This window comes from Copadichromis virginalis, linkage group LG6, assembly GCF_057382275.1.
Source record: "Copadichromis virginalis isolate Kocher_CV1m ecotype Utaka linkage group LG6, C_Virginalis_male_GT1.1, whole genome shotgun sequence".
NCBI lineage: Eukaryota > Metazoa > Chordata > Actinopteri > Cichliformes > Cichlidae > Copadichromis > Copadichromis virginalis.
In genome coordinates, this window is record NC_140623.1 from 39,019,155 (window position 1) to 39,041,859 (window position 22,705).

The 22,705-nt window shown below is 39.3% G+C and overlaps 1 protein-coding gene across 2 annotated transcripts in view; it reads right to left on the minus strand.

Annotated features, from left to right (window-relative positions):
* Window positions 1-22,705, minus strand: part of LOC146708452 (axin-2-like) — a 92,669-nt gene that overhangs the window by 17,382 nt on the left and 52,582 nt on the right. For both annotated transcript variants that reach the window (XM_085460337.1, XM_085460336.1), the window contains exon 6: window positions 16,504-16,560. The gene's annotated coding sequence lies outside the window, so the exon portion shown is untranslated. The remainder of the gene's footprint in view (window positions 1-16,503; window positions 16,561-22,705) is intronic.

Below are 22,705 nucleotides of genomic sequence, written 5' to 3' on the forward strand. Positions count from 1 at the left end.
AATAATTTACATATTAGTCACAGGATTTTAGCCACAAAGATGTCAACCTAACTCACTTGCCAGTTCCACATTCAGCTAAAATGGCACAGCATGACATTTTGATTGAAATTGGACACAGAGCAAAGGCAAGAGCTGTTCTCTAGTCTTTTAATTCACATGACTTCCCTAATGTCATTGTGACAGAATCTTAAAGAGTGGGTTAGACAGTGATCCAATCCCATGGTACTTCAAAGGCTATATTGTCCCTTTGATGTTGGAAATCAACTTTAAAGGAGAATATAATTATATAAGTCAGAGGATTCAAATTCACAAAACTCTCATGATGGTACAGGACAAGAGAAGTAATGAAATCCAACTTCTCTGAGGTCCCCAAGTGGTGATTAATTCATGTCATACATCGGGAAATAAGCATGCTTTGTACCAGATCCCATGTGGATTCACCGTTGTGTCTGCATGTCTTTTGTATTTACATTCATTTATGTTCCCAGTTGGCATTACTAATTGCTGAGTAAGATCAGCAACCATAAACCCAAGACAACATATGTATAGATATGTATATGTGTGACAATCAAGACATCACCTGCTGGTTTCTGGATGTACAAACCCAATTCCCAAAAAGTTGGGACTTTGTGTAAAATAGAATGCAATGATTTGCAAATCTCACAAACCCAGATTTTTTTCACAATAGAACATAGAAAACATATCAAATGCTTAAACTGATACATTATAATACTTGTGAAAATTGTAGCTCATTTTGAATCTGATGGTATTTAATGTCTCAGAAAAGTTGGGATAGGTGCAACAAAATGCAGAATAAAGTAAAAAAGAAACAGACATTTCCTGAACACAGAACCTTTTGAAATTAATTAGCACAGTTACCAACAGGTCATTAACATGATTGGGTATAAAAAGAGCATCTTAGGGACAGAGTTTCTCAGAAGTACAGATGGGCAGCAGTTCACCAATCTGCAAAAACCTTCAAACTGGGAAATTCTGAATAATATTGCTGAGTGTAAAACTGCAAAGCCTTTGAATATCTCGTCAACTACAGTAAATAATATCACAAATATTTGGAGAAATCTCTGTGCGCAAGGGACAAGACCAAAAATCAATACCTGATGCTCCTGATCTCCAGGCCTTTAGGCAGTTCTACATAAAAAAAAACCAGTCATTTAAATCACTGGATGAATTCAGGAACACTTACAGAAATCACCGTCTGTGAACACAGTTCACTGTGTCACAAAGGTTAAAGCTCTATCATGCAAAGAAGAGGTATGGGGAAACACTGTAATCTTGTTTAAAATGGACTGGGGAAAAGTGGAAAATTGGAAAGACAACATTTTAAAATCCTTTTGGAAAACATGAATATTGTGTTCTCTGGACAAAATAACAGAGGGACCCTCCGGTTCGTTATCAGCACTCAGTTCAAAAGCTTGCATCTCTGCAAGCTGAATGGGCGCGCATTAGTGTCTATGGAATTGGCAGTTGCACATCTGGGGAAATCCCATAATTGCTGGAAGGTATAAATTAGTTTTAATGCAAGATTTTCTCATTTTTTTCAGGGGTGACTTTGCATATTTTTGCAAGACAATACCAAACTAAACCATATAGTGCATTTATTACAGCAGCATGGCTGTAATATGGAGTGAAGAAGAAAATGGGTGAAAAATGGCAAACGGGAGAAGTAATTATTTTAAATGACACATTTTTAATATCATAGGTTATATCATAAATGATTTTTTTGTCGTGTGTTGAGTATTGCAAAATCACTGTATCATAATTCCATTCATCCATCTGCAGTAGTATAAGATCGTACTGTTTCTGTTATACTTGCTCCCTGCAACGATATTTTGTTTCTGACATATTGTGTTGTGTATTTTTGAAATAGTTCAGCTTTCTACAGAAAACTAGTACTTTCTTTTTTTTTTCTTTACAGCAATGGAGTCCAGCTGATTACATTGACATCCTGCCAACCACTTCCTGAATGTTGCATGTTTTTAGGAAATTTTCACTGGTGTTATCAGAAAGCTGCATGACAGCAGACAGCAGAGTCTCTCTCTTTTGTGTGTGTGTGTGTGTGTGTTTGTTTGTGGGTGTGTGTGTGTGAGAGAGAGACAGTTTGAATATGAAGAGGTCATTCATCATTGCTTTTAGTTTACTACTGGATGATTCTGTAAATGGAACATTGCACAAATCCAAACAATCCAGCACCCAAAATGCTCCATAAGTGCCTCAGTCTGCGAGATGTAACGCGAAATAGGTCAGCAGCATTGGCACTATGACGTTCAAGTGACATTTGGCTGATCGTGAGGTCCAAATTAAAGCCATGAAATATGTAGCCGTAGTGTTATCTGCACACTGACATCTTTAAAGTCAGCTTTGAAAGGAGAATTGTGATATAGAGGGGTTATAAAATGTAATTTTTGAAGTGCAGGACAATCTTAAAAGTAGGATATTTCACATTTTGGATAAGATGCTATCTTCACTCAAATTAAATTAGGCCGCACATATCACTGGGAAATGGAGAAAAAATGAAAAAATGAATTTTTGCTGACAGGCCGAGAGCCTGCTCGTGCTTTGCTAAGTCTACTTTTAATGACGTGCAATGTTAGGCTATTGAAGATTTGTTTGTTTTTAATCCGTTTTCTATGAGTCAGACTGCTGTGATCAACAAAGATGGAAGAAAAACTGCAAGCTGCTGCCTACTTTAATTCATTTGACAAGTGTCATGAGATTCTAAGCCCATGAGACCACACCTGCTGACCTTATGAATGTGCGCTCTTCTGCTTAGCAGTGTCAAGAGAGAGAGGGTGCTGTAAAGTGGCCGCAAGAAGCCCCTTTTTGAAGTTGACCCTGCCCTGACCCTTTTGTTGAGGCCCTAACCATTTCACAGGAAGATCCAAATGCTTTAAAAGCACAATACAGGACGAGAGTGCTGCCACTGACTTGCTATAAAGCCCCAATAAAACAGGGTGACCTGGAGGCTAATTGGGAGCTCGTGGTTCCGAAGAAATTAAAGGCATCTGGTGCATCAGCATAGAACATAGATGAAGATCATCTTAAATTGTAGCTCATATTAAAGGCAGAGACAAGGTATGTATTTTCACAGGAAAAAGGACATAAATTTATGACAGTGAAAATTAAGGAATGATTTTTCTAAAACAACATTATTTTAGCTTTTCATTGCATTAATTGCATCACTCAGACAGTAGGCCTCTATACCCACTTTTTGTCGCTTTTTCATAAGAAACTTTGGATTTGCATCACATCACAGCGAACAATAAATTCTATACAGCTCATTTTTAGTCCTCCTTCCTCTACTCAAAATCCTACACTTGAGCTAAAATAGCACAGAAGCAAAAAAAAAAAAAAAAAAAACAGTACAGAGGGAGGATAATTGCAAATAACCCAATATTTGGGAGTTCAAAGGCTGTGGTGGGTTTGAGTGATAATTTTGGCTGAAGCATCACCATAAACACTAATAAAATTAAGTGCGTCGGAGGAAAGAGGGGGCGTGGCCAGGCGTCCCTTTGAACAGACCCTGTGATCAGTTCCCCCTCTCAATTAGCGTATTGTCCACTTCTCCTTTCAGCTGGGAGGGAGGGGGCAGTCTCCCCCTCAGCTTCCCTTTGAAGTGATTATCCCTTTATCTCAAGCCTGAGCGAGGAATATCTTGGGGGACAATGGCAAATTAAAGCCCATATGGAGAGAAGCGTGAATGTCTGTTTGTAGGCTCAGAGAGAAATACCAAAAAAAAAAAGAATAAAGAAAGAAAGTGGCAGTAGAGAAATAAATAGAGCGGATGAGCGGGAGGCAAATAGCATCATTCAGTGTGAATGAGCTGATGACTGAGTGGTAGATGTCAACACTCATCCAAAAAAAGTAATTTGGGGCTCGTGCTTGAGTTGACACTTGTAGCAAGGAGACTTTGGAAGAGCTGGAAGTGGGGGGTTGCAAAGTTGTATCTGCCATGACAGATGGAGAAAGACGGAGAGAAGAGTGCAGCGATAGAAGGATGAGCATGAAGAAGAGAGAAGAATGTAGTTGTCAGCAGAATCAGATGGCGGTCAGGCAGACAGGCTTGAAGAAGATACAATTAAAGTGTGGAGTTAAGACGGGCTTTGAAGTCGGACATGGTGCATAACACCCTTAAAGTTTGAGAAGGCAGCCATTCATCTGCTTGTTATGGCTTGTTAAGACCATTCCTTTAAAAAGAACCAATTTGAGAAAATAAACTTTAATTTCAACTTCGGGGAGAGTCTAAATAAATCAAGGGTGACAACAATCAGGTTAGGCTTCCAACAAGGTAAAAAATAAGAAATAAAACTTGAATGGTCATCTTTTGAAAGCTGAGTGAGGGATTTGCTATAGAAGCTGTGGGGTGCATGTGAGTGCTGAGGATGAATAATTACTTTCTCTTCCCACTCTCCCCGTTTTTTTTCTTACAATCCTGTTTTTCGGTGGCTTAAAAGTTTAATAATGTATAGAAACAATGCTTGTGATGCTTGGCCTAATCCGTTTTGGCTTGGCAAACCTTTGTGGTAACCCAAACTCTATCTGATGTGAGCAAATGTTTGCCAAGCCAGTCTGTACAGACGGACAGAGTGTGCGACTGTTTGTGTTTCTTTCATTCTTCCTAAGGTGGAAGACAGTTTGCACAGCTAGAAAAACAATCTGCTTGCTGGATTGCTTTGTTATAAATGTCTACAGAACTATAAAAAAATTACCCTGCTAAAAAAAACCCCCCAAAACAATAATAAATAATAATGAAGGGACAGTTTGAAATCACATCAGATCTCAGTTTGTGGAAAGAAGTCATATCTATACTGATATGAACTGGGAACTGAAAGATGCCACATAGTTTAATGGAAATTAATTTATCAATCTATAGAGGGGTGAATTCAAAGGTACCCCAAAAAACAATGTGAAAGAATGATGTGGCATGCTACTTCATTGCAGCACAGAGAAATGCAAAAGTAATGTAACAAGTAGCGTAACAAATTACTTTCTCCTGGGAGTAATTAAATAATGTACTGCATTACTTTTGAGAAAAATGTTCTGTGTAATATGTGTAATACATTACTTTTTGGAGTAATGACCTTAACACTGATCACAACAAAGAAAGCAAAGACTCAAACATGGACAAACATGTGACAACATAACATGCAGTTAATTTGCATAAATGTAATGTCTTTGATGTGCTGCTTAGAGATAGCGGCAACTCTCAAATTGGAGCTAATTAGAACCTAGTAAGAACTGATAACAGAATTGATAAGGAATCTAATCGATGAGTTCTTATTAATTCCCATCTCTACTGATACCTAATGACAGTCGGTGCCGTTGCGTAGCTCATGGAGCTCTTTAAGTCCCTCCATGGATATGTCTCCCCAGGCCATCACTGACCACTGACGAACTGGACACGCTGTACAGTGTTACAGGCAGTTTAATGTTCTCCACAGTGTTCTCCTGCTCTCATCTGTGAAAAGTACCGAGCACCAGTTGGGGACCTGCCAGTTTTGGGATTCTATGGCAAATGTCAACCGGGCTCATGGTGCTTGGTAGTGAGCACAGGGCCCAGGAGAGGATGCTGAGGCCACCCTCATTAAGTATATTTGAAAATGTTTGGTTAGAGACATTCACAGCAGTACCCTGCTGGGCGTCATGTTGTAGAGCTTGGGCAGTTCTCATCTTGTTCCTCCTTGCAAAAATGAGCAGATACAAGTCCTGCTGATGGGTTAAAGTCCAGCTATAATAGAGGATAGTCTCCTGGAATTTCCTCCATGCTCTTGTGACTGTGCTGGGAGACACTCCAAAACTTCTGGCAAAGGCACGTATTGATGTGTCATCCTTGAGGAGTTGGACTACCTATTCGGCCACATTAAAGCGCAGGTATTGCTCAGTAGTGACGCTGACCTTTGCAAAACGCAGAACTAATAAAGAAAAAGTCAGAAAAGCTGAGAAAGAAAAGAAATGTCAGTTGCGTCCACCTGGAAAACCATTTGTGTTTTGGCAGTTGTCTCATTGTTGCCCCTCTAGTACACCTGTTGTTAATTTCATTAACATCAAAGCAGCTGAAACTGATTAACAACCTCCTCTGCTACTTAACTGACCAGATAAATATCCCAGAAGTTTAATTGACTTGATGCTACACTCTGTGCATACTGTGCTAAATTTGCTGTGTCAGTTGTTCCTGCAGTTGTAATTCCATAAAACAATTTCATGAGTATTAATTATGTTTGTTAATTTATCATGCATGAAAAATCAAGTGATTCTCGATTGTGACTGCGAAAGCAAGGCAAATGTTTGAGTGTTCACTTTGAGCTCATTTAGCCGTCCTTAATGAGCATCAGACAAATGATACTGAAAAGTGCTTGATAGCAACGAGCACTAAGACCCATTAGAGGCCAAACAAAACGCTAGTTCAAACTGACAACTGCTAACTAACCGAGGCTCTGCTGGACAGCAAATTCAATGCACTGATAAGGAAAATGAATTTGCCGCATAGATCTGGCACTCGGCTGTTGAATTCTGGGCAGAACAGCAAGAAGAGACAACAGTACACAAGAAAACCAGCAGAGAAATGTGACAGCAGTTCATTGTTTAATGTACAACATTTATAGCCATTGTGATTTCAGCACATACACATCTTGCCAGTACCGACACGCTCCAACAGACAAGTATGGCTATGTCCTAACACAGTGTCAGACTCTGCAGCAAAACGAAACAATTCAGTGTGGCTTAGCATTAACCAGACAAATATTTCATCACCTGTGTGAAGGACTGGTGTTATATTAAAACCCTTTTTTTAATTTCTACTTTTAGCTCTGCGAGGTTGGAGGTCCTTCCTACTGTTTGTCACGAAGCCTGTCACAGCAACGAAAGTGGCACTCACAGGATTTAAGGGAGCATAATTACTGAAGATCACATTAATGCAAACACCACATGAAAAAGGACCTAAACTCCGAAACACATGAACCACAAGTTGTAACACAGATACCTGACGAGCTGGTTAGCTGATAAGCTAATGTGAAAGTTAACCGACACTGCATAATCTGGTCTCGTGAAAAATTAGAATCTTCCACAAAAAATGCAACGTAATTACTTTTTTTTAATGGCACTTATTATACTAATGTTGTTTGTAACTGTAACCACATATATTTTGGGGACTTCTTTGAGGGGATGTTTGTTATACTTTGACATTAGACTAGAAAAACAATTGCTAGTGTATCAAATATATAAGAAACATCAATTGTCATCAGTGACTTAAGATCAATTTATGCCAGCAGTTGTTGCCATTGCAAATTGCAGCTTCACTGAAGATGACAAGCCTTGCTTTGGTGTTTCGACTTGTTGTGCACTTCTGGATTTTTGTGTGGTTGTCCTGTTTTGATTTGTTTTGATTTCATTGATATATCAGTTATAGAAATTGTAATAAACAAGGCATTGGCCCTCAGAGGTTAAAAGCTACAAAAGTGGCTTAAGTGAAAAGTAAAGGAAAATTATGGCTTCAGTCATTTGCATAATGTTAGGCAACTACAACACTTTCATTTTTATGTCAGATTGCAAACTACTGCAAGAAAGCTGTAAACCCATTCAGCAGCTTGGAGAGTTCAAACACACTTTGTGCTCTGAAGTACATAAAGGGAGTACTACTTTCTGCCTGTAGTCTCTAGTTTTACTGGGCAAATTCATTTCCAAATTGTTTTTTGCTGTTCAAAACACAGCCTTGTTGCATTTGAGTGTTCAACAAAAGTCGTTTGAGATTTAAAAAAAAAAGGAGAAAATCAGAAAAAATATTTCAGTACAAGAGATCAGAAACTCAGAAACGTAAGTCTCTGATTATCTCTCATTCAAATGCAAATTACACCAATAAAACATGAAGAAACAAAAACGCTTGCCAGAGAGAATCCATGATTTATTATAGCTGTCAAATAGAGATTTTGGCTTATGAAATGACTTACCTGCCAATCATGTGATGATGGTTTTTGTCTTTTAGTTGTCCTAGAATATATTTTCACCATGATCTGCTAGAAAAGCGATTAGATTTCATTAAAACCTTTTCAGGTTGTTTTTATTAAAACATATTTTCATTGCAGTTGCTGAGGGTTTGTGTTAATATGCATGAAAGTAGCACATCTGTAACACATGCTGATTTTTTTTCCACTGTAACATATAAGCCTGTGTGCTAAACTTTGCATAAACTCACCAGCCGTAACATCAAATTTAAAGTTAGAGAACACAACAACGACAACAACAAAATTCCTTCAACTATAGCTTTTATCGTGCTTATGCATGCTTTCATGGTTTCAGTGTGACTCACATTCTTTTAAGATTGTGCCTCACACTCTGAAAGTCCCCAAAAGTTAAATCACAAAGTGCACTTACAAAGCAAAGCCACCCAAAAGCCTAATTTGTAGCATTCAGTCATTTTTAGTAAGAAGCCACTGTGAGTCATATGTGCATAAACAAAATGTGATGAGAAAAACAACTTTTCCTTTTTTTTTGGTTTGAAATTCGTGATTACAGTGGAAATCAAATCCACTAAGGCTAGAGCTCTTAGTAGAAGGCTGTGAGGATGACGATCATGTTATTAGTCATAATGAAAAGCTGATTATATAATAAGCAAGTTTTCTGGAGGATGTTTGAGAGGAAAAATGCTTTGTTCACAAAGTGATGAAAGAAATCAGGAAAAACATCCACATGTTGAAATAGCGATTACCAGATGTGAAACTGCAGTCCCTCCAATGGCCACTCGAGGTTGGATCTAAATGTGGGTCTCCCATAGAGTCCACAATGGCTTCAAAACACGACAAAAACCACCAAATAACCCCGGTGGCAATGTCCTTCTTTTATATACAGTCTATGCTACAGATCACTAACAATAAGTAGGCCGTGTGATGTTTACACAAATACTAGAAACTGACAATGGTCACTTGCACATATGTGTGCATATTCACACATATGTGCATATGAAGTTTTCTCTATAAGTCTGTGTTTGGGTTCACTATAATATTCGGGGCTTTGAATGTTTCCTTTGGGGTTATAATATTTTTACTAAATGAAGAGTTAAGCCCACCTACTGTGAAAAAAGGAAGTCCCAGATGCAGCAAAAGAGTGCGATCGTCTGGGACTTCAACTCTGGCCAGCTGCATATTGTTCATTTATTCCTGAGAGAGTTTCTAAACCGATAACCAAAACTAAGATAAAAGTGTTTTGACCCTTTTGTGAGATGTTTCCCAGTGTCATGCAGCTTCTCAGCAGGTGTGCAAAGGGAGGGTGAGTTTCAAAACACACTGCACAGCAGATAGGCAAAGAGGAACATCAACAAAGCGCTGCTGCTATGCACCTCACTGACTGCTCTGACAACCGATAGGGAAAACATTCCCACAGAGAGAAAAAAAAAGATGGAGAAAGGGTGCGTAGCAAGAAAAAAAAGCTGTAAAGTGAAGGCAGAGGAAAGGAAGAGGGGGGAGAGGGCCAAAGAAATAAGAGGAAGGCATGGAAGAATGAGAGAAAAATGAGAAGAAACGTGTCTGCTTCTCTTATTCATGTATTATGTATTGTTTATATGCTTTAACTACAGCGAATCTGGCATCACAATGTACATGTCATTCCAGAAGACAAGTGAAACTTGATGTTTGAGGAGAACAGCAGGGAGGAGGAAGGAGAAATATATAAACACTGATATTGATGTAAAACGCTATAAAAGCAAATGTTATTGAAGCCTGTGATTTTTTGCTTTCAATGAGACTCTATCTATCTATCTATCGATCGATCAATAGATCTATCTATCTCAGTTTTGCTCAGGCAGTGTGAAATACTTAGGAGCAGCTGGAGGTAGAATGAGTCATCCAACAATCAAATGATCCTCCATTTCACATGTTTAGGTATCATTTTTCTGTTTTGTTTGTGTGTGTGTGCCAGCCAGGCTATGCAGATGAATAACTGACTGAGATACTAGGACCTGAATTTTGAATAAATGATTGATCAATAACAACACTGATGTTTAGTACATTTGTTAAGCATTTTTGGTCACCCCATATATATATATATATATATATATATATATATATATATATATATATATATATGCTACTCTATTCTACTCCATTTATTCTGAAACCTGAATAAAGGAGCTTTCCATGACTGACAGTTTAAATTGCTCCTTTTTTCTCCATCAGGTCATCCTGTTTATTAAACAAGCTGTTTTAGCTTTCTTTCCAGCCTACTCCTGATTGGCTGCTCCTCACAAAAAGAAGGTTTTAATAGCAGAAGGGTGGAGGCTCTGGGTGACCAGTAGAGCCGTGTGCCTCAGATGACCATATAAGAGATATCTGTTCTCATCCAGACAGACTTTTTAGAGCAGTCTGAAACCTAACAGGAGATGTATGCTGCTGGATTAAATCTACACCTATGTAGGTATGTCATAACCACAAACCCTTCTGAAACGCTGTGCTATTACTTACGCACACATTGCACTGATGCAGCTATCAATCACTGTGATTGGCCCGTTTTGTACCATTATTCCCTCCTGTGCACGTCTGGATGCTTTTTGTTTTGGTTTTGGTTTTCAGGTCAAGTATGACAAACTCCACTGCCAACTAGTTTAGAACAACAGAGGCACATTGGGACAAGTATAAATACTAGAAACTGACAATGGTCACTTGCAAAACTGTTATTGGCTCTCCTTAGAGTCCACACAAGTAAAAATTAAGTTATGATTCATAATCAGTACTTGTAAAAAAGCAGACATCATTACTTGAAACTTTGGCTGTGTTTAATATGACTTTATCATCGGATAATAGACCATCCCACAGAAATGTAACATAATTGTACTCATGTGAGCCAAGAGACTGTGTGCTTTATTAAAAAAAAAGGCTGAATATAACTTTGCCGCTATTTCCATTATTATTTTGTCCACCTCATGTACAGAGAAAAACATACAACAAAAAATAAACACAGTAGAGGAAAGGGCACAGCAAGAGAAAAACAGCAGTAAGAAAATTATTTTCAATGCGTTCCAGTTCCTGAAGAACAAAAATAAATTAATATACTTCACCCTTCAGCATTTTTGGAAACACTTCTGAAACTTTCAGTCTACTAATGCTAGCCAGTAATGCCACGTCTATTCCAAAGATGCAAACGTTTTGACTACTGGGAAGCCCTAACGGTAAGCTGGGGGAATAATAGATTGTGGGAGTGAAAAGGTCATCAAGGTTCACCGGGACCCATATCAACAAGCAAAACCACCTTGGAGTTGAGCTGAGGGGAAAGCAGGCTGTCAGTTATTACTGCTCCTCCGGCGGCACCTCAAATGTGTCAACAAAGCAGTGCGAAAGGAGCATGCTCCGCTGTTTGCCCTCCCACACCTGAAGACGATGTGATAGGTGAAAGTGGAGTAAGAGAAAAGATGTGAGAAAGTGTGGTGGGGTTGGGGGATAGGAGCCCACCCTTTCACCCTTAACTCCTCTACCACCAATCCCCCCCCTCCTCAATCTCAGAATAAAACCCGGTGCCATAAAATGTAAGAGCGGGCAAACAGCTCCTCCATGGCTTGTCGGGGGAGTTTGTTTTAAAGTGGAAATGAGGCTGATGCGGCACTTGGTGATTAGCCCCCCAGCTAACATGAAAGGAGAGGAAAAGACAGCTGCTAATTTTCTCCTTTGACCTTTGGCTCCTGCTGGTATTTCATACAAACGTTGATTTATGGAGGAGCCTGACAACTAACTGCTACTAGAGGGATTACCGTAAGAGAAACGGAGCGAGAGAGAGAAAAAGAGTCTGACCTCTAAGGACTCCCAGTATCTAGATTTTTTATTTCTATCTCTATCCTTTTTATTTCATTTGTCCTTCTCTGCTTTCCCATATCTCTTTGTTGATTTTCCTTTGCCGTTCTGTCTGCCTGTGGATTTCCAACTCATTTTTTCCATCTTTATTTATATTCTGCTTCTGTCTGCATTTGTCCTTCATCCTGTCCATCTACTCGCCACCGTCCCTTGAGTTCTCATACTCTTCTATATATACACTCTGAAATAACCATCAGCGCATTAGTCTCTTCTTTGCTCACTCAGATTATCATTACAAACTGCCCGTCTAAAAACAAACCCAGACATCCTGACGCCCTGTGGTGCAAAAATGAGAAGGATGACACCGTGCGGAAGCTCTTTGTCATCCACCGCGCAGTGCCCACTACTTTAGCTGCAGGGAAATCCCATCTAAGTTCAGTTTCATTTCAGTTCTGAATCCCATGCGTGGATCGGTCCCATATAAGGAGGCCCTGTAACGGCCTCTGGGGCAGTAGACACCAAGGAAATGAAGATTCGGCTGCACATTCTCTTCTTCTTTATTATCGTCTAGCTTTTGTCCCCTCTATTGTTCTCTCAGTTTGCCAAAGGGGAAAATAGGCGCAAGGGGCACAACTTAAAAAAAGAAGGCAGTTACTGGAAAACCCCACTTTAAACATTCAGGTTGGATATTACCTTGCAAATCACAGAATGACTCATGGTTAGGAATACAGGGATCCATGCTGTCCACATAAAATAAACAGTTATATTAATGCTTAACTGTGTTTATATCATAGCCAAAAGCTCCAGACCCATATGCTAAACGCTTCATCTGTTAAAGTAGCCTGAAATGATCCTAACAAGTCATTTGGCTCACAAGATTGTTTTATCTTGAAACCAGGTAAAAGGTTGCCAATGTGTTAAGTGGTTCATATGTTGACTTTCTATCAAAATAAATGTTTTTTTTTTCTTAAATTTATTACACAACATTGTTTCCATGGAGCACGTTTTGCCCTCCTCTTTCAGTGGCTTCACATTATAAGTAAATGTAAATTTAAAATAGTTTAACTATGATTAGAAGCATCTTTCTGGTGCTGTGGTTCTAAAGTTGCTGCTCAGTATAAAACCTTTTATATCCTATTATTAATTTACGCTAGCCCAAATCAGTTTAACTACATTAGAAAAGTTCAGTCCATTTTTGGGGGTTGGAACAACTAAAATAAATACAGGAAAAAGGTGCTGGCTATGGCGCCTTTACTCTGTTACTCAATATGAAACATCAAATGTGTCTCTCATCAGTAGTTGGGCAACCAAACTTGGTACACGGGTCCCTAAAGGTTCTCATTTATATCAGACAGTATATTATCATCGTGTCGACTAGCATTTATGCATTGTCTTAATTTCACAACAACATCTCATTTGTATCCACAAAAGTTAAATTATGCATGATGTTTAATGATGCCATCACATTGCATAGAACCCACCTACCAACAGGCTAAAGTTACTCATTCAAGACAAAACCCACCAGCAGCAGACCAGATAAATAATGCTAGAAGTAAAAAAACAGTTATATCAAGATCAGGTATTTTCTGGCCCCACACAACAAAATCTGGACAGCTCAATGAACACAAGCAACTGATGACTTCTAAAATACATGCAACAGATCTTTCTAGTTAAAGTAAAAGAGAAAAAGATTCCTGGGCTTTCAGACAAGAAATAAGAACATTTTAATGAATGATTTTGCAATCACATGATACACTTTTTGGAATATGGCTGTAACTTTCTAAGTAATACTGGTTAGGCTTCTACATTTCCTTATACGATGCTTAATGGGTAGCCTGCACAGATTTACATACGAACAAAACCTCTTGTTCAGAAGTGGGGGTTGTGGTGGTGACATGAATGAATCAGCATGACTTTTTCAAATTCATCTCTTATTATTCAGATGATTCATCCCTTTAGTTATTACTACCATATTCTGTTTGATTGGGATTAGACAAGGAATCTTGTTGTGATGATATCACCCCCTAACCGAATAGGCTGGACATTCTACACGCACTTAATCACGCCCATGTAAACAGCAATCATCTGATTTTGTTTAAAAGTTGACCAGTTTGTATTGTTTTTAAGCTGAGTCCAGGTTGAAGCATGCTACAGTTCAGCTGGTGATTCAACAGTTCAGTGTTCATCTTGTAGTATTTTAAAAGATAAAACCTCTGTCTCTGGTTTCCAGTGTTGGAAATTCATTCAAACTTTAGCCAAATTGTCAACTGGCAGGGACTTGATTATACACGATGGAGTAAAATATCTAAACCAATTACAAAGCCAGTACCACCAAAACTCTCAGATTATTAAAATCTAACAACAAACCACAATAAATCTTTCCAGCCAGCTGTGTTCACATGCTGCATGACTTCAACTGTAGTTCTCCCCACCTTTTGTTCTCACCCTCTGGGTTTCATTCAGAGTTCAAGCAGGTCATTAGCAGAGTGGAAGAGAGGCCATCCATTAAGAAAATGTGCATATATATACATATCTGTGTAAATGGTAAATGGACTGGTTCTTATATAGCGCTTTTCCACTCTTCTGAGCACTCAAAGCGCTTTACACAACTTGTGCATTCACCCATTCACACAACTGACATTCACACACATTCATACTCCGATGAATGCATCGGAGAGCAATTTCGGGTTAGTATCTTGCCCAAGGATATTTAGCATGCAGACTTGGGGAAGCCGGGAATCGAACCACCAACCTTCCGATCAGTAGATGACCTGCTCTACCACCTGAGCTACAGCCACCCGTGTGTGTGTGTGCATTTGCATGTCCCTTTCCCTGTGTGCACATGTGCCTGTCTGCATATGTGTCTGCCTCTATGTAACCATGGTGTGTGCCTGTGTGTGTATGTGCCTGTGTGTGTGTGTGCTTCTGTGTGTGTGCGTGTGTGCATGGGTGTGTGTGTGTGTGTGTGTGCTTGTGTATCAATCACTCCAGTGTGGGTGACTACGAGGAGCTGTTTGTCTTTCTCATAAAAGGGAAAGGGATCAAAAGGGCTGGTCTACCAGCTGGACCTTCAATCACACTGGGACAACGTGACTTTAGAGCCCTGGGCAGCTGGAGCTCTGGGGACTAATGGTGTGTGTGTGTGTGTGTGTGTGTGTGTGTGTGTGTGTGTGTGTGTGTGTGTGTGTGTGTGTGTGTGTGCACTCACGCCTGTAAGAATCCTCTTAATCAGGGTCCCTGCACATTTTCCATCACAAAATTCCAGACTTATCATTTATTAGAAAGCATTTCTTGTTTAGCACAGCTGTAACCTTTGAGCCATATTTTTGGCCATCATGTCTCATGGTTATTACTTTGTAGTCAACAAAACAGTTATATCATAATTTAATATTAGTAATACATGACACTACTACCTCAAATCTGCCAGTTATTCATCAAATAAAAGCTTGAAAAGGTTTCTTTAGGACTGAGCATCATTTCAAAATATGACAAAGAAATGAATCAAATGCCAATATTTGAGAACCTGAAGCTCAACTGACATCATCAAATCACACTGCACTCTATATATTTCCAGTCTTAGTTGGTTACTGTTGCGAACTAATCTATTGAAACATGGATGTAGCTTTTGGGTAAGATTACTTAAAATGGTTTCAGTTGACAATTCCTGTGGTTGCAAAAATAAGTCTAGTTGTATAGAAGCTTATGGGGAAGCAAGCCTTTCTTTCCTTTATCAAAATCTTCATTTTATAAACAATGGTCTGCATTTAAGTCAAAAGGGCTGTGGTTAGAGTGGGCCTACCTTGTGATTGACAAGTTGGTAGTACATGTCATCATCTCAGACCTCATATGTATGTTATCCTAATGGAGTACTTTGCCCTCAGAGGCCTCAGGCCTACTTGTGGTTCCTAAAGTTCCCAAAAGTAGCTTTAAGCTAACGTGTAACTATTTTTTTTTTTTAATGGAAGCCCAGGTGCTCCAATTAATTGTTGGGAAGAGCTACACTGAACTCTCTATGAGTTGAAAGTGGAGGCCAGAAACAATAGGTCTATTGTATGAACAAGTGGATTTCTTATAATGGTTTTACCAACTTTTCCCAATTAAGCAAGATACAATTAAAAATATGATAATACCCAACAATATCCAACATAAGATAAAATGGACTCATACATCAAGATAAAAACCTTGAAATGTTCAGTTTGTACGATACTTAAAGTTTGTAGCTTGACTTGAAGCACTGTGATATAACAACAGGGGAATGTGGTAGTCTTCAAAAAAGTATATGTCAAATTCATCTGTGTTAGAATTTGTGAAAAGCATATTAATAATGTGCATTTCAGTCAAATGACTGTACTGCATCCTTGGGGTTTAAAATGCTGATTATAAAACTCAAGGTTTTGAGTCATCCACCATCTTTCTCTCCCCTTCAGTTCACGTCGTCCCTTCATTGCAAACCAGCAGCACAACGAAGAATGACTGTAGTTCCAAACTTGAAATCAAAGGGGTTAAACAGTTATGTGCAGTTTGGCGAGAATGAAGGGGATTCATTTGTCAGCGTGACAACGGATGCATATAACGTGGATGACAATTCATGTTCCAGAAATAAGCTTTTTAAAAGGGCTCATGATGCAAATTAATTGTCTCAAAGACTGAATGCCAGTGGCATCTTAATGTGACAACAACTTCAAATCCCAGAGAAAAACCATAGACATGGACTTACCTATTGAAGCATTTAAGTTCAGTTCTTATGACGTCTTCCCCCAAATTTAGCCGACACCTATAAAAAACAAACACAGTCAACAACAAATTAAAAATGCTCTTTTGCTTACAGCATGTTTTATCAAAGGTAGTCCCATATAGAAGGCCTTGTGTAGATGCTTCTGTAAGACACTGAGCTGTGAGATAATCTGTGATACTATACAGACTTGAGGGTTTGAAGAAAATCTAGATTCAAGTTTTCAAATGCGCAGGAATGCCTGAGCGATTACAAAAAGAGTTCAGCAGCCAGCAAATGAGGTGAGAGTTCAAAATGTTTGCACATTGTTGCAGAGACATTCCACAGACATAACTTATCATATTTCCTTTCGGTGCCCCCTTTCGAGTTTCAAAGTTCCAAAAAGTCGCTACGTGCTTTTCTGCCTGATAAAAATCTCTTTGCTCTTTCACAAAAAAGAGGATTTGACCTGGGCGTGTGTAAGTGTATACATGTGCATTCATGGGAATGCATGAATGTGTACATCTATCAGTGTGACGAGATCAAAGCAGTGCAGGCATGACTGAGTTTTAAGATCTAACGCGAACAAAAGTTCAGTACATTCTCTGGTGTCTGTCTGAATGGTGAGTATTTACTTAGAGCATTATAGTTAATAAAAGACAAAGTTACAAAAGCACTTGTGGGTTCGGCCATTTTTTCCTCGACAGCGGAACGCAGTTGAATCAACTAAAATTAAACTGGGACAGTACTGAGCATACTTTTTGCAAGATGTACAAATTCATGATCTTAACAGAATATATTTTGCCAGGGTTTGTGCTATACCAAGTCTGACATGCATTATCCCGTGGAGCTATAAATGTGAAATGTATGAATCAGTTGGCTCTGACATTAAATGGACTTTAACCTCCCAGCATATGAGTACAGACTGCATTATGTGTAATTAAGTCAATGTGAGAACATAGCAGTTAAAGGTAACTGTGAACAAATGATTATTTCCAGTGTTTTTCTCGTGAACAGTCTCCTGTTGTGACAAATGGAAATTGAGGACAATGTGCAGACAGCACACAGTCATGGACTCAATAGACCATGCCAACATGCACCAATCAATAGGCACTTTTGATATTAATTAATACTTTAACAAATCTCATGTGCATAAGCACTGGTGAAATTCTGTCCACCAGGTTTTAAAGAGTGTCATTTTGGTATTAAGTTAATCAGAAAAAGCTAGGAGCTAAAATTGCTACACGCCAAGGGTTTTGCTGTTGATTTGGCATGCTCTTAACAACGCTTCACTTTTTTTTTTTTTTGCAGAAAACAGAAAAATGGAAATTTCCATTAAAAAATACCCACATACGTGCAGATTTAGACATCATTACATTACTCACCAAGCACATTGGGAAAAAACGAAACAAAACTCTGACTTTTTCAGACACATACTTGTCCTGAAATGTATATAAACAGAGAGAAGATTGTGTTTTGCGAAAAATTCATCCTAAAAAAATGCAAACAAAATGATATCAACATCAAGTGATGAAGATCTGGTCCTAATGCTTCTAAACAAGAAAAGTAATAAACTGAGATTCTGGGTTCATCTCATGAGAAGTTCAGCAGCAGAGAGAATTTAATGCTTTGATCCAGGAGTTGTATCATGAACTCTTTCATACATTTTTCAAGATGTCATTGGGGCAGTTTGAACGCTTGTTAGCAGAGATGGGATCATATCTGAGGCAGAGAAATAATTTCAGAGGGCCGACTGACCCAGAGCAGTGTCTAGCTTTGAGTCTGAGGTAAAATAGCATTATTTTACTCGGTCCACATCATTGTATATTCAGTGCATACCAGTGCACATTCTGAGATATGAGCCCACTTGTTGCCAGATGTAGTGATCTGATTGGACCGATCTGTTTATTCGCATTAAAAAACAAAAACAAAATTGAGCTTGGAGCAAAATAACTAACTAAATTCATTTGTCCAGCAAAGTTATGCAGTTGGCGTGAATGACTGCATTAAGAGTAGGTGAGCCACAAACATATTTGATGCACAAAATATTTGCAAAAGCTTTATATGTTCACTGTGTAAAGGACTTTATTGTGTCAGAGCTAAAGCTTTGGATTTCTGGGCCTTAAATACAATATCACCATGTGATCAACTAGGCTGCTATTACTTCGGAAGAGTTTATGGCTCATACCATCTGTGGCATATTGATGAAAAAAATTAAATAAATAAAATTAAATAAATGCATTACTAATTAGATGCAAATTTAGGTCATTTTCATAGGGTAACACCAGTGACCTTTTTGTACCATCTCTCAGTTCACCTTAACTGTTTTTATGACCACTGAAACCAAATGACACCCAATCAAACCGGACAACTAGCTAGTCATTGTTGCACTTTTCTATCGCACTGTCTTGTTTCTGTATCGTTCTGTTCTGTCTGGTGTTGCACTGTTTTTGTTTTTTGCAATTTTTTCACACTTGCACTATGTAGTCCTGTGTTGATTGTCTGTTATATGTAGCATCATGGTCTTAGAGGAACGTTGTCGTACGTTTCACTGTGTACTGTACCACTGCTCATGGTTGAAATGACAATAAAGCCACTTGACGGACTTCCGGTTGAGCTTTGATGGAGTAGGACGCGAGTCTGGGAGCTCCCGCCGATTTCGATTAAATTGTTATTTATTCGCGCGTTTTGGCCGTATTTTCAGTCCTGTTTTGGTTTGTGGATTGTCTTGTTGAGAAGTTTTACTCGGGCCGGCGTAAAATGGCAGCAAAAAATGTTAAAACCCGCAGTACTATTCAGACACAACTGAGGCCTAGTTTGCAAACCGCGACCACACCCTCGAGTGAGCCGTCGTCTCCTGCAAAGCCCCCCACATGTCAAGCTAATCCTGATATTGAGGCTCTCAAGGTCGAGTTGCTGGCTTCGCTGAGGAAAGATATCGCCGACATCTTTAAAAAGGAACTTCAGGATACTCTGGGTGATGCTTTGTCTACCATTAAGTTCGACCTGCAGGCGGTGAAGACGCAGCTGGCGATCGATAAAGCTGCAAATGACGCTACCATGTCTGAGCTAAAAGGTACGGTGAAGGAGATGGAGCACGCACTTACTGTCTGCTCTGATGATATAGCTGAGATGAAAAACACTATCAAGGGTCTCACAGCTCATGTAGCCAAGCTGGAAAGTAAGTGTGAAGATTTGGAGTCCAGATCGCGGCGCAACAATGTTAGGATAGTGGGAGTACCGGAGGGCCCTGACACGTGCACCACTGCCGCCGTAGCTTCCTTGCTAAAAGAAGCATTTGATCTGGGGAAGGAGCCGCTTTTGGATCGTTCGCACAGGACCCTCCAACCCGCACCTAAGCCTGGCGACCGTCCACGAGCCATTGTATGCAGGTTTCATTACCACACTGACTGTGTCGACATTTTACGACGTGCTAGAGAACGCCGACAGATTAAAGTTGGAGATCGGACCATCTCAGTCTTCCCCGACTACACCGCCAGGGTGGCACGGGCTCGTGCTGCATTCAACACGGTCAGGCAGCAACTCCGTGGCATTGACGGTGTTCGGTATGGCCTGCTTCATCCAGCGCGACTCCGCATCACATATAAGGGTGTCGAGAAGAACTTTGTTTCGGCAGAGGAGGCCAGTGATTATGTCAAAACTTTGATTTCTGGGTGAGCCTCGTTAGCTCCTCAGTTTGATACTGTAATGCTGCTAAGGGTTCACGGTCTCCTTAGGTTTAACGCCACCTGTGCATTGTTTTCTTAGGCCATTGTGCTGGTTATTGTACTGTTGGTGTGCTGGTTCCTTTTATTTTCATTGTTATTTATTGAAACTGGATCATATAATATACTCTTGAACTTCGGACCAGTCCGGCACAATCTTCTCCAAGCTTGCTGCATTGATTTGCATAGGACTGAGTTGTTTTTCGTTTCTGTTAAATTTTTATTTATTTTTTTGTTTGGTTGTTTTTGTTTTAATTGTTTATCTATTTATGTATGTTGTTTTTGTTTTTTGTTTTTTTTTTAATTTTATGCACTTTCGGTGATTTGTTGGAAAGTTCTCCTTCTGAGGAAGTCATATTTTGTACTGTGAGATCTTTTTTTGGTTGGTTGGTTTCCTTTTTATTTTTTCCCTTTTTAAAAAAAACACGTTTACTGTTACGCGCACACTGTTATGCTGTAGAGAAGTTGGTGAGAGGTTATTTTCCCCTCTCTCGCTTTTATTTTTATTTAGACAACAATTAGTCCAGTCACTTCGGTGAATCATTTTTGCTACTTTGGGGGTACACTGCTGTCTCCTTTGTTCTGTTCTGTGGAGACTTGGGGGTGTATTTGTGTTCAGGGTTGGGTTGGGGGGGGGGGGCTGTCCCATTTCGGCTCTTCATGGCCACTGGCATTTTGGTTTGGTCTTTTTCCTCTTCCTTTTTGTAAATGGTTAATGGAAATATAGACCCCAGCATTGCTGGGTCAGGTATGCCTCTTAGATTCATTAGTTGGAATATCAGAGGTATGGGTAACCCTGTTAAGAGATCTAAGGTTTTTACTCACTTGAAACGTCTAAATTCTGACATAGCATTTTTACAGGAGACTCATCTTCGCATTAAGGATCATTATAGGTTATATTGCCCTTGGGTAGGTCAGGTCTTTCACTCAAATTTTAATTCGAAGGCTAGAGGAGTGGCCATTCTCATTAATAAGAAAGTTCAATTCACTTTGACCAATGTTGTCGCTGATAGGAACGGTAGATACATCATTGTTGCTGGTACCCTAATGCAGAAAAAGGTTTTGTTGGTAAATGTATATGCCCCGAATTTTGATGATGCTGAATTCGCTAATAGATTGCTGAGTAACATCCCCTTTCTGAATACACATTTGCTTATCCTTGGTGGTGATCTGAATTGTGTTTTTGATCCAATTTTGGATCGATCTAGTCCTCGTAATTTGACTCAATCATCTATGTCTAAAACATTCTCAGATTTTATGAAACAGAATGATCTTGTTGATCCATGGAGATTTCGCAACCCTTCAATCAAAAAATTTTCATTCTTCTCTCAGGTCCACCAGTCTTATTCCAGGATTGATTATTTTTTCATCGACAGAACTCTTAATTCATGTGTTAATTCTTCCGACTATTCTGGTATTGTAATATCTGATCATTCTCCTCTGCTATTGGATGTTCATCTTTCTACCCATAAACGTAGCCCTCCACTTTGGAGATTTAACTCTCTCCTTCTGGCGGATAAAGAATTTTGTGAATTTATTTCAGGCTCTATTGAGGAGTTCTTGTCCTTCAATCAGGATGATTCTGTCTCATATTCTCTGCTATGGGAGACTCTTAAATGCTACCTGAGAGGTCAAGTTATTTCTTACTCTGTCCGTGCTAATAAAAAGATTAATGCCAGGCTTAAAGAACTTATAGCTGCAATTAGTAACCTTGATCAAAGTTATACACTGAACCCTTCTCCAGAATTACTGAAGCAGCGCCTTGATTTGCAAGCAGAATTTGATCTTATGTCAACCAAAGAGGCTGAGCACTTATTACTACGCAGTCGTGGCTCATATTACGAATATGGTGACAAGGCTAGTCGCTTGTTGGCGCATCAGTTACGACGTCAGGCCTCCTCGCGTGTGATCCCCATTATTAAACACTCTGATGACAATATTACTACAGATCCCTTGGAAATTAATTCTACCTTTAAAACATTTTACTCTTTGTTGTACAGGTCCGAATTTCCCACGGATAAAGCTAAAATGAATGCATTTCTTCATAATCTTTCAAACCCTGTTATTGGTGCTAATGATGCGGGGCAATTGGACTCCCCATTATCTGTTGAAGAAGTATTAAAAGCTATTACAGCTATGCAGTCTAATAAAGCCCCGGGCCCGGATGGGTTTCCAATTGAATTCTATAAAACATTTATTGGTAAATTGGCACCATTGCTTTTGTCTGTGTTTAACGAATCCTTGGAAACCGGTTCATTACCACCTACTTTCACACAAGCAACCATAGCGCTCCTTCTCAAAAATGACAAGGACCCAACCTCCTGTGGTTCCTACAGGCCATTATCTCTGCTTAATGCCGATGCAAAGGTATTGGCTAAAGTAATTTCATCTCGCCTTGAGGATGTGCTTCCTCGAATTATATCTGAAGAGCAGAATGGCTTTATAAAGGGACGGCAATTGTTTTTTAATACCCGTACACTCTT